Genomic DNA, 10173 nt, shown 5'->3' with positions numbered 1-10173 from the left:
TTATGTTTGAACTGCGGGGTTGATCTTTGTCGACCACGTGCTGTCAAAATGGCAGCCGTTGCCTCTGTGGAGGATCGTCCCGAATGCGTACGCGCGCTGGGTGCGTTTTCGTTTTGTGTCGGAATGAAATATTCACATTTCCCATCACACGGGTCACAAAAGCCAGTCTGCGAAGCAACGGAATGAGAAACCTGTAATTAGTCCTAATGAGCTTATTCTTCTGCGCAGTGACTAGAATGGAAATGAGAACCTTATACCTTCTTTTTACATTTCAACATTAATGGCCGGCTAAGGAGAGGTGTCACTTTGAACTAGCCTAACTGCATATATCCGTTGCTGACCGGATCTTCAAAGGCTTTTCCTCAAAGTTTTACCAGCCAGATAAAAAGAACCTTAATAAGTCAAACTTTGATGCGTCGAAAACTTTGGTTCCAAGGCGTCCCTGCATCTGAACGAACCAGTTAATGACTGACACTCGCCGTGGTTACTTTTGCATGCTTTTCCTGGTTACAAAATATACAATCAACACCTTCATCCATTCACTAATGGCACTCAACTCCATAATATCACATAGTAAATGTGTTTATTTTAAAAATAAAACAAGAAAGAAACATTCCTCACCGCTATTACTATTATCATAAGAAGTATGCTAGATTATTAAAATAAAAAACAACTCTTCCCTCCATATGCGGGCAAGGAGGTGAATAATTTGTCGCATGGATGGCTTTGCACATCTGGACTCTGGACTTGGAAATGCTGAAAAAGGCTCATAATCAGGAACAAATGTTCATATGATCTGCTCTCACGATTTCATAAATATGCATTTTTTTTTGTTTGAAGGAAGGGGGCTACGCTTCAAGTGAAAAATTTGACAGAAAATGAATGGCAGTTAAGAAAAATGACAGCAAAGATTAATTTCTCGCAAAAGATTCCAGAGCAAAGTTCAGAAAGTGAGGGACGTCGAACATGCTTTTTTTGTGTGCAAACCCCACTTTTCCCCCTGCTTTTCGACAGAAAGTGAGCGCTCCGCTTCACACTTCCACAAACTGTCCCAGCTGCTTAAATATCACCCCCCCCCCCCCCCCCCCCCAAGCTGGCCTGGTATGTGGTAGCAGCCATGCACCAAGCGGAACAAGCTGAAGTGAGATTCAGGAATATGTCCTGTTGGGCCTGGCCTACTCTGAGGTTAGTGAAGGATTTGTGGAGCCCTGCCACATTGTTTCAACCTTGCGATTAAAACTTGGCACTACGAGTGCCTGCGTTGTGGTTTTTAGTCAATAGCTGCAGAACAAAAAAGAAGTATGTCAGTTAAAAATGATGAACAGGAACACACTAACCAGGAATTAAAGAGATGACATACTATAAAAGACCCATACTGTCACTAAACTATAAGGGAACACTTTGATGTGTTTTCCAAAGAGCAAAAAAAAAAACTGTGGTGCATTTGTAAAGAGCTGTTCTGGGTGCATATCACTAACATGAGGAGTGCTATCAAGGCACTTAATGTGGAATGCTTAAAAACATTCATGGCTGGTATGCAACATGTGAACAATGAACAGTGGAGGTGTGAAAACATCCAGAATGAAAGGTGTCCAGAAGCTTGACTGAAATTTTTAAGAATTCTAATTCTTTATTGGTAGGAATTGCTACTGACATGACAGCGAAGTGAGTAAAATAGGCACTGTCTCTCCTGTAGTACTGTGTGGCTTGTAGTGCATAAAATAGACTCTGACTCTCCTGTACTACTGTTTGTGGCCTGTAGTATGTGAAGTAGCCACTAGCTCTGCTGTAGTATTGTGTGGCCTGTAGGTGTAAAGTAATCATAGGCTTGCAGGATAGTTCATTGGATGAGTGCACACGCTTCAGTGATTCTTGCGTGGATGCTGGCGGCATAGCACTAACATAAGGAGTGCCATCGGCGATTCGCGCGAATGAGGATGAAAATCATCGCGTAAAGAAACACAGAAAGCATCTCTGGGGTGCAGTGTGCGACTTCCTGTGACAGCACAAACCGGCCCTTCTGCTCGCCGGCTGTGATGTCACAGTCTCTGTTTTCACAGATGTTTTCCCAGACGCGCGCACGGAATCAGCATGTCAAATGTCACCATGGCGATGGAAACATGTGACGACATGCCAAACACTGTGCATTTGATTCTGGGTGGGATTTACAAAAAAAAATGGGCACATCAAAACAACATGCCTGTTTGCGCTTGATCTTGTGCTAATTGCTCCAGTGTTTGCTGTGATAATGTCTGATAATGCCATAAATATTGTGAGATTTTCATGGAGACTGAAATGATATCCATCACTATGTCGTCCTCCTTATTGATTATGTTGTGATTCATTTAGACTCTGCAGGAATGATTGTTTCAGCGTTGGCATTCACGAGACTAGAAAACGTGTCCTTATGTTAAAACCTGAATGCCATTTTTTCATGTTTGTGTGTAATTCAATTTTGCTAATTGCTGGCACAACGATGTTTAAATCAACTGGATGATGAAAAAGACCTTGATTATCGGATTTTATTGGGCCTGCACTTTCTAATAGCTTAAATGCAGTATTTATTTATACAAAAGCACAGGGATGGGCTAAACATAAAGCAAATGTGCGTTGTTATAAAATACTAAACGGCTTTGAAAAATGTGCACATACTGTATGCACACATACATAATTCAAAAGATGTGTTTTAATACAAAAATCTGAATGGACAACCAGCTGTATGTTTATGCATTTTAGCATGTTACTTTATTGTACCTGATAAAGCGATTATTGTTTTGACAAATGAGGGACCTCAAAAAATCACCTTCCAGCTAATATATAATGTTGAAATGACCTAAAGGAGAACAACTTCTATCATTTGAACGGTGGCCTAGCAAGGCACATTGAGTAATGCAGTTCAGTCTCAGGCTCATGAAACACTGTTTGTTTGCATTCAGAAAGGAGAATGATGTTTCATGACTGCACTTTATCAATTTCAAGAAGCTCGGACTCCAGGCGTAGCAATAAAGATGAAGGATCGGTGCGTTTTTATACCCAAATGTCAGGGACAGAAGGCATTCAGGGTGATCTGAAATTACAGCAGCATTTTCTGTTTGACATTTGTAAAAACACAAAACAATGTTATTCAAATAAATATTTCAATTACACATATTTGAAATAATGCCCACCTAGCTCCGGTCATGTAGTGTCTGGCTGTAAGACATTTGAAATTTATACTGGAGATTTTATATTTTATTTAGTTCCATATAGTGTATAGGTGCATGGTCTTTTGGGAGGGCTTAATGTCAGTGTCATGCTGGAGCAACACCCAGCTGTAAGATTGCTATGGGTATAAATTTCTTATTTTGGAGAAGAATGACACCAGGTACCCTCCCTATCCAACCCTCTACATGACATGGACACACCCCCTAGAGCCCTGTTAGCATGTCCCCTCCGAGCTTAGACACACACACACATACACACATGAACACCACACACAGACACGCAAACACACACACACACACACACAAACACACACAAACGCTCGTGCAGAAATGCCCATGCATTATTGAAACCATACCGAATAACACTGAGCATTTTTTGCCCATTTTGATTAATTTAATGCCTGACTAAGTCAGAGATTAGGCTTTGACATAGGTTACAATTAAATATTAAAACCATGAAGTGCAAGAATGTTTAATTTTTAAAATATGAGTTTTAATTTACCTCACACGGAGCCCAGCACTGCTCACCTGCAGGGAGGCAATCCCCACCGGCTCCCCTAACGCAGAGAGGCCTGCTTAGGCCTGAACACACAGCTAAAATAAACTTATGCAATTTATTGAATAGCGGTCAAATATTTATCCAGTTGATGAAGCAGACTCTGTATGCGGCGCGGACAATAATTAAAGATAAACCCCGGCTAAAAGTGGGTCTTCCCTTCATTTCTGAAACGATGCATCCAGGCAGGGGTGTCAGATTTGATTGCGCGTCGGTCCTTCCCGAAGCGGTGCATTCTGGGAGTCCAGAAAATCTCAGCAGACGTTGGTCACGGGGACTGCAAGTGCTGCCTGGTTTTGTTTCCGAAGCTCAGCTTTAGATTGAAACTAATATTGATTTGCGGTGGCAAGTGTCAAAGGATATCTATTAGTAATGTCCGTGGTGCACTATAATATGTTTGTTCATTTCAGCGACAACCAAATTCCTGACAATGTGCAAGGGTAAAAAGAAAATGTAATAATTGATCAAATTACTTTTTCAGTTAAGAGCTCAGAAGCTTGATTGAAAGCACAACCCCCCCAACCCCACCCCCCTCCCAGTCAGTCCATTTGCATTAGAATATCTTGTGAAAGGTGAAATAAAACATTTCTCTTTAATTATTTCTTCAGAATCAGACGTATGGCTCCCCTGACAGCGACAGGGCTTGACGGCGAGCCTCCCTCAGTTCTGTGAGCGCTCGGAACAGGGATCAATCCTGGTTTGTTCTCCGTGGTCTCAAAGCAATAAACCTGAGCTCCAGCGGCCAGGGCTGGAGACAGCGTGTCCGTCCTTTTCAAGTGACAGACACTCTCGGTTTTATAACGTTAAAACTTACCTGCTTAGAAATAACCGGAAATAAAACCGCGCGTTCTACACTTGCCTCTTAAATTCTTCTTTTAGTCACAAATCCAGACTGCCTGAATGCAGAGCAAAGATAGCATTCAGACTTCATTGTCCCACTATGTATAACAGTCACTTGCATGTACTGTATATGTACAGGCAGTGGCAAAAAAGATACGCTTGGATAAATGAGTGATCCAAAAAAACATCTAGTGGCCTGAAACAGGTGGAAACTCTTGGGTGAATGAGGTCAGACCAAACTGATATTTCATACTGGAGTTTCCACATGGTGCATTTTGGTTGGGATTTTCGGCTAGTCTTGCCCAAAGGGTTGAGAAAACCACAGGGCTTGATTGAAATGTGACACGGAACCAGGATCCAGGTATTAACAGAAAATGATTACAGAATAGACTGAGAATAAGAGGAAAACAAACTGGAGTCAAATATTCTTCCAAATAATTTTGCCTTTTAGAGGGCAAAACATTTGAAATCATTCTTGCAGATCCCAAAGAAGTTTCCACTAAACTTGTAAATAACAAAAATGAACAATTATATGCAGAATAATTTTGTCCAGAATATTGGTGAAAAATATGATGAAATGTTGGAACAGGTAGACAAAAGGCTACAGTAAGCTGTTCCCTTCCCAGCTTGTTTTTAATTATTTTAGTTTTCCACTGGATTTAGTTTATTGCAGAAGGAATAAAATTTGAATCGACAGCAAAAAATACACCCAATAAATATTTGCCTTTGCCGGTGAGATTCTATTCAGAATGCCTTATTTGGCGATCAGAGATCGCTGTCTGTGCCCTCTGTCTTAAGCTGTACCAGATGAATAAGTCCCAAGCCCTTTAAAATGAAACAAGCAGCTGGAAACAGTACGGAAATCAATAAGGAAGTGACAGCGTCTGTGGTCTTTCCTTGGGCTTTTGCCCTGCATACAGAGTGATAAGTAAGTATGGGCGTTTACTTCTTTTAGCTTTTGGAAACGTTTAAACTGAGCGCTCGCTGTAAATCACGTCGGCTGCGTTTGGTCGCGAGCGCGCGACTACAGTACGTGCGTCTCCACTTCGCGGGGAGTGGTACGGATTTATCAGTCAAACATGCTCATTTAAATGTCAAATATAAGCCAAGGACATTCAAGGATTAATGCTATGCTCATGAGATGCATATGAAAACAAGTCGAGATTGAAAGACAAGTTTTTTTCTAATTATGTAAATCATAAATTCTTCAAATGTCAGTATTACTGGCCTGGATTTGAATTGGCTAATGTTGACTACATAATAAATCACCTATCAACCATCCAAACCAAGAAAATCATCGGAAAAGATATGCTGTATATTTAAATGGGCTGTACACTGTACTCAGTTTGTAAGCTGCTGTGGATAAGAGCATCTGAAAAATTGCGGTAATAATAATGATAATGATAATAATAATAATAAGGAGAATAGTCATTCTCATTATAATCATAATAAAAACCAATATAACATCTTATGTTTATGACAATTTTAGTCATAATCATGAATACAATAATGTTTAACTGAAAGGCAGGGAAGGATTTTTTTTTTTTTAATGTGTGAAAAAGAAAAAAAATACATCTGGGATAAACCCAACTGGCTTCAGAGTGGAACTGAAAGGGCCTCATAAAAATCTCTGTGGAAAGCAGGCGAGCTGCAAGGAAATGTCTTCAGGAACCAAACCAACTGCCGCAATTAAAGCGCCACAGCCAGCTCAAATTCGGAACAGCTTTTGGGCGGGGCCCCTGCGTCCGTCCTGCTGACCCTGGAAACCAGGCCCCAACAAAAGCCACGGTGACTGCATGACCCATTTTCTTATAATCAAAATATGATCTTTGTTTAAAAAAAATTTTTTTTTAAATGACACGTAGTAATATGAATTACTGAAAACAAGCAATCGATCACGTATGTGACAGATCCTGTAACCTTGGGACATGCTGTCACAAACCCTCTTAAATGCTTTTATCAATCAAATCAAGTTGAACAGAAATGACTCTTACATGTGTAAGCACCACGGCTCAAAAGTCTCATTTGAGATAGTCAAAATGTCCTGGTTGTCAAATTTAATTCCAGTAATGTTTTTGTTGTTGTTGTTGTTGTTTTTGTTTCAAATCCCTCAGCTATGCTAATTTCCTGAATTGGTTTTCCCAGCACACTCATTAATGAAATAGGAGCTAGCTGGTCCTTTATTTATTTATTTACTTCTCTTCTTTGGCTGTAATAAAGGTGCATTTATAAGGAATTGCAGCTGACTGTTTGTCTCACTGGTGACTCAGTCTAATCACATCAGGAGACTGGGCGTGGCCAAGGCAAACAAACAGAGCAAAGTAATTCCACAGATGTTTAATTTCAGAGGAAAACCCCTGTATGGGTTTCCTAGGCGATGCTACAATCGTCCCAATACAATCAGCAGTCGAAAATATAGAACATATAATTTCTATCAAAATGTTAGTAAAATGGAAAAAAAATATTTTCCCATTTTTCCCATAGACATCCTGGGACTCTCTTGGAACCCCATTGGTCCCCAGACACTAGTTTTGGACCTCTGGTCAAAAACAAAAATAAGTACACAGTTTTCTATTTAAGGACATGTCCTGTCTTGGTTATGGACTTGGTCCGTTTACGTCAGCAAGCGAACTTATCTCCAGACACAACACCGTGACTCTTCACATGAGAGAATGCGTGGGGAAACTGTCTGGCGGAAGAGTACGCCTAGCTATTAACATTAGTCCATTTGCATGCCATTATGAAGCTGGGGGCCTCTCCCTGTGGGTTATTTCCTTATAAATATATTTAAATAAATAAATGTCATGAATAAATGAGCTGATACGGCCCTCGGTCCCTGCCTTTAAAAGCGCTGGGGCTGTCTGGTGTTCGGCGGCCGCGCTCCCTCTCGTGATAATGGGGCTTGGGCGCAACACAACAGGCCCATTTTAAATGGGGTCTTTCGCGTCCGACGCGTTTCTGTGCGTCCGTGTCTCTCAGAGGGGAAAAATACAGAAAGGGGGGGAAAAAAAGACCTCCAGGATATTTTTCTTCTACTTTTTTTTTTGCACGGTTCAGTGAAAAGAGCATTTCGCAGAGGCGTAGGCTGGTTTCGGGTTGCTCGGGGCAATAGCGTAGCCCCACCGTGGGGAACAGGGCAGCAGCTGATCCGCGCGTGCACCCCGAGTGTGAGCTGTGTGGCCTGTGCTCGAGGCCTGTTCCCTGCGCCCTGCACCCTGCACCCAGTGCCCTGCATCTAAGACACGAGCCCTGTATCTGAGACATGCAGAGGGAGCTACTCAGACCGAACATTCAGCCTGCAAACCAGCACATTCTGGGGTATTTCATCTGCAGGTTACAATAAATGCTAGTTTTTAACAGTAAACAGGATGGTAGCATCCAGAAGACTGATGCAAACGGAATTGTTGGGGACAGTTCTGTTTCAGTTCCGCCAATTCAGGAAACAAATTGTTCAATTGTTCATTGAATTGATTAACTGAAAAATCTTCAGAACATTATGGGCATTTTTCAGCTCATGCATTGAATTGTAATGAATTTCCGGAATTGACTGAATTGAAATTGAATTGTTGCTCCGGTTCTTCACAAAAAATAGCATGCAGTTAACCACATCTAATTAAAATATATTTAGGAAACTCATCAAAAAAAATTTAGGAAATATAAACAGTAGCACATCTATTTATGTGCGCAAGTATAGCACTTTCAAAGTATAATAATTACAATTTGAATATGCAATTTTATAATGGTTTGCAAGAAGAAAAAAAATACTTTTTCTGCTCAGGTATTCTATGCAATGTGGCACACTATAATCTATTAACCACATTTCAAGTCAGTGGGCACAAAAGTATACATTTTCACATTAATTCATGCATAATTGCAGTAATATCCCCACCGGCCTTCAATCACAGACGAGCAGGTGGTGTTTTCACCATCACGCTTCCATTTTATGAATCACCATAATGGCACTATTGTGAGCTGGATCATACAGTAATACCAGTGATCACGGTAACCCTTAAAAGCCCCGGTAACCAACGTTCAACAGAATGGAATTAGCCCCTATCGCCATGGAGAAATTTATGCCAACTTTTAGGCTTTAGTGTTGCAAAGAGGGAGAGGAAGACAAAAAAAACCCCCCTCAAAACCAGCTACGAAAAACTATAGATATAATTCTTCCCTAAAGACTTCTCTGATGTGTGAGACCACTTCAGCTGTAGTGTGCACATTTGTACCCTTTTCTGCCGTCTGGCTTTTTCATATTCATAAAAATCGCTGTTATTATCATAACAAAGGCAAGAGTTCAGCGAAGGCTCCAAACACAGTGGTGCATTTGTCATCGTTAAAACTGCAATGGCTCTGGCAAGAGAGAGCGGCGGCCAGTCGTGATATTCCTGTAAAATACAGGCAAATCTATATTTTTATTTAAAAGTTTTGTCAAGGTTCTTAAAACACAGGGTGTTTGTTCAAGCTGAAAAATCTTGAATCTCAACATTTCAAAATTGGACTGTGCCCACTCTATACGTATATGCACACCAATTAAACAAACAAAAAAGTGCTCTTAAATATTTTTGGACAGGCTGATTAATGATAAAATCTAATAGTATTATTTCAAAAGATGGGGAAGAAAGCAGTAAGCACAATAAATGTGGTTGTGGTGACTGTGCACAGTTCTGTCCAACTGCCTCTGCATGCATTGGAACCCTTCCACCATGTGACTTTCTCCTGCTTCATGATTGGTACTGGATAAGGAACGTCTTAGGAAAACAAAGTCGCTGCTGAAAGTGGTATTGATAGGCCAACAGGGGGCAGTCTTCACTTTCAGAAGAAGCTGTGGACCTACGCCCATGTGCAGTGATGGGGACACTGTGGTGTGGGGGAAAACTTTCAAGTGACTAGATAAACCTGAGGGGGCCTGAGTCCATGTGATCACTATTGATGCCATGGTACATTCTTCAAGGAGTTTCTCAGTGTCTTGGGAAAACTCCTAACCCACTCCACTCAATCTGGGAACTATCTATCATACTTCACCATAACTGGTTTACTAACTCCCTCCCTCTTGACTTCAAGCTGATATCCAATGAGTGTTCTGGCACAAAATGGCCACCATGCATCACTCAAATGGGTGCTCTACATTGGTGGTGGTATTTGTAAGTTGTCATTCCCCCTCCTCATTAAAGCTCTTAAATCATGATCATAAAACCCTATCATCTCTAATACAATACATTTTTACATTAATAAATTCACCTTTAAACACACTTACTGTGTATTGTTTTCCTATCCTGTAGACTGTAGCCTGGATTTGTTTGGGAGAGAAGGGGTTTCCGGTGACACAGTGCAGGTGGTTGTTGGCAGACAGCAACCCCAGCTCTAGCCCCGCCTCCTGCACACGCTCAGTCTGCCTGGTGCTACTTTGTATCCAACTCACTTGTTGCCCTCAGAGTGTCGTTAGATTCCATCTAGCCAATTAACAGGGGGATAATCTAAACAGATTTCAATTGATAAATCTTTAATGATTTGAGGGATTTTATACAAATGCACACTTGACGGTGCTAATTTAAAGCAAATATGAAGCTTGATTAA

Source organism: Anguilla anguilla, chromosome 7 (assembly GCF_013347855.1).
Source record: "Anguilla anguilla isolate fAngAng1 chromosome 7, fAngAng1.pri, whole genome shotgun sequence".
Lineage (NCBI taxonomy): Eukaryota > Metazoa > Chordata > Actinopteri > Anguilliformes > Anguillidae > Anguilla > Anguilla anguilla.
The sequence above is the reverse complement of the archived record's forward strand: the minus strand, read 5'-3'. Positions refer to the sequence as shown.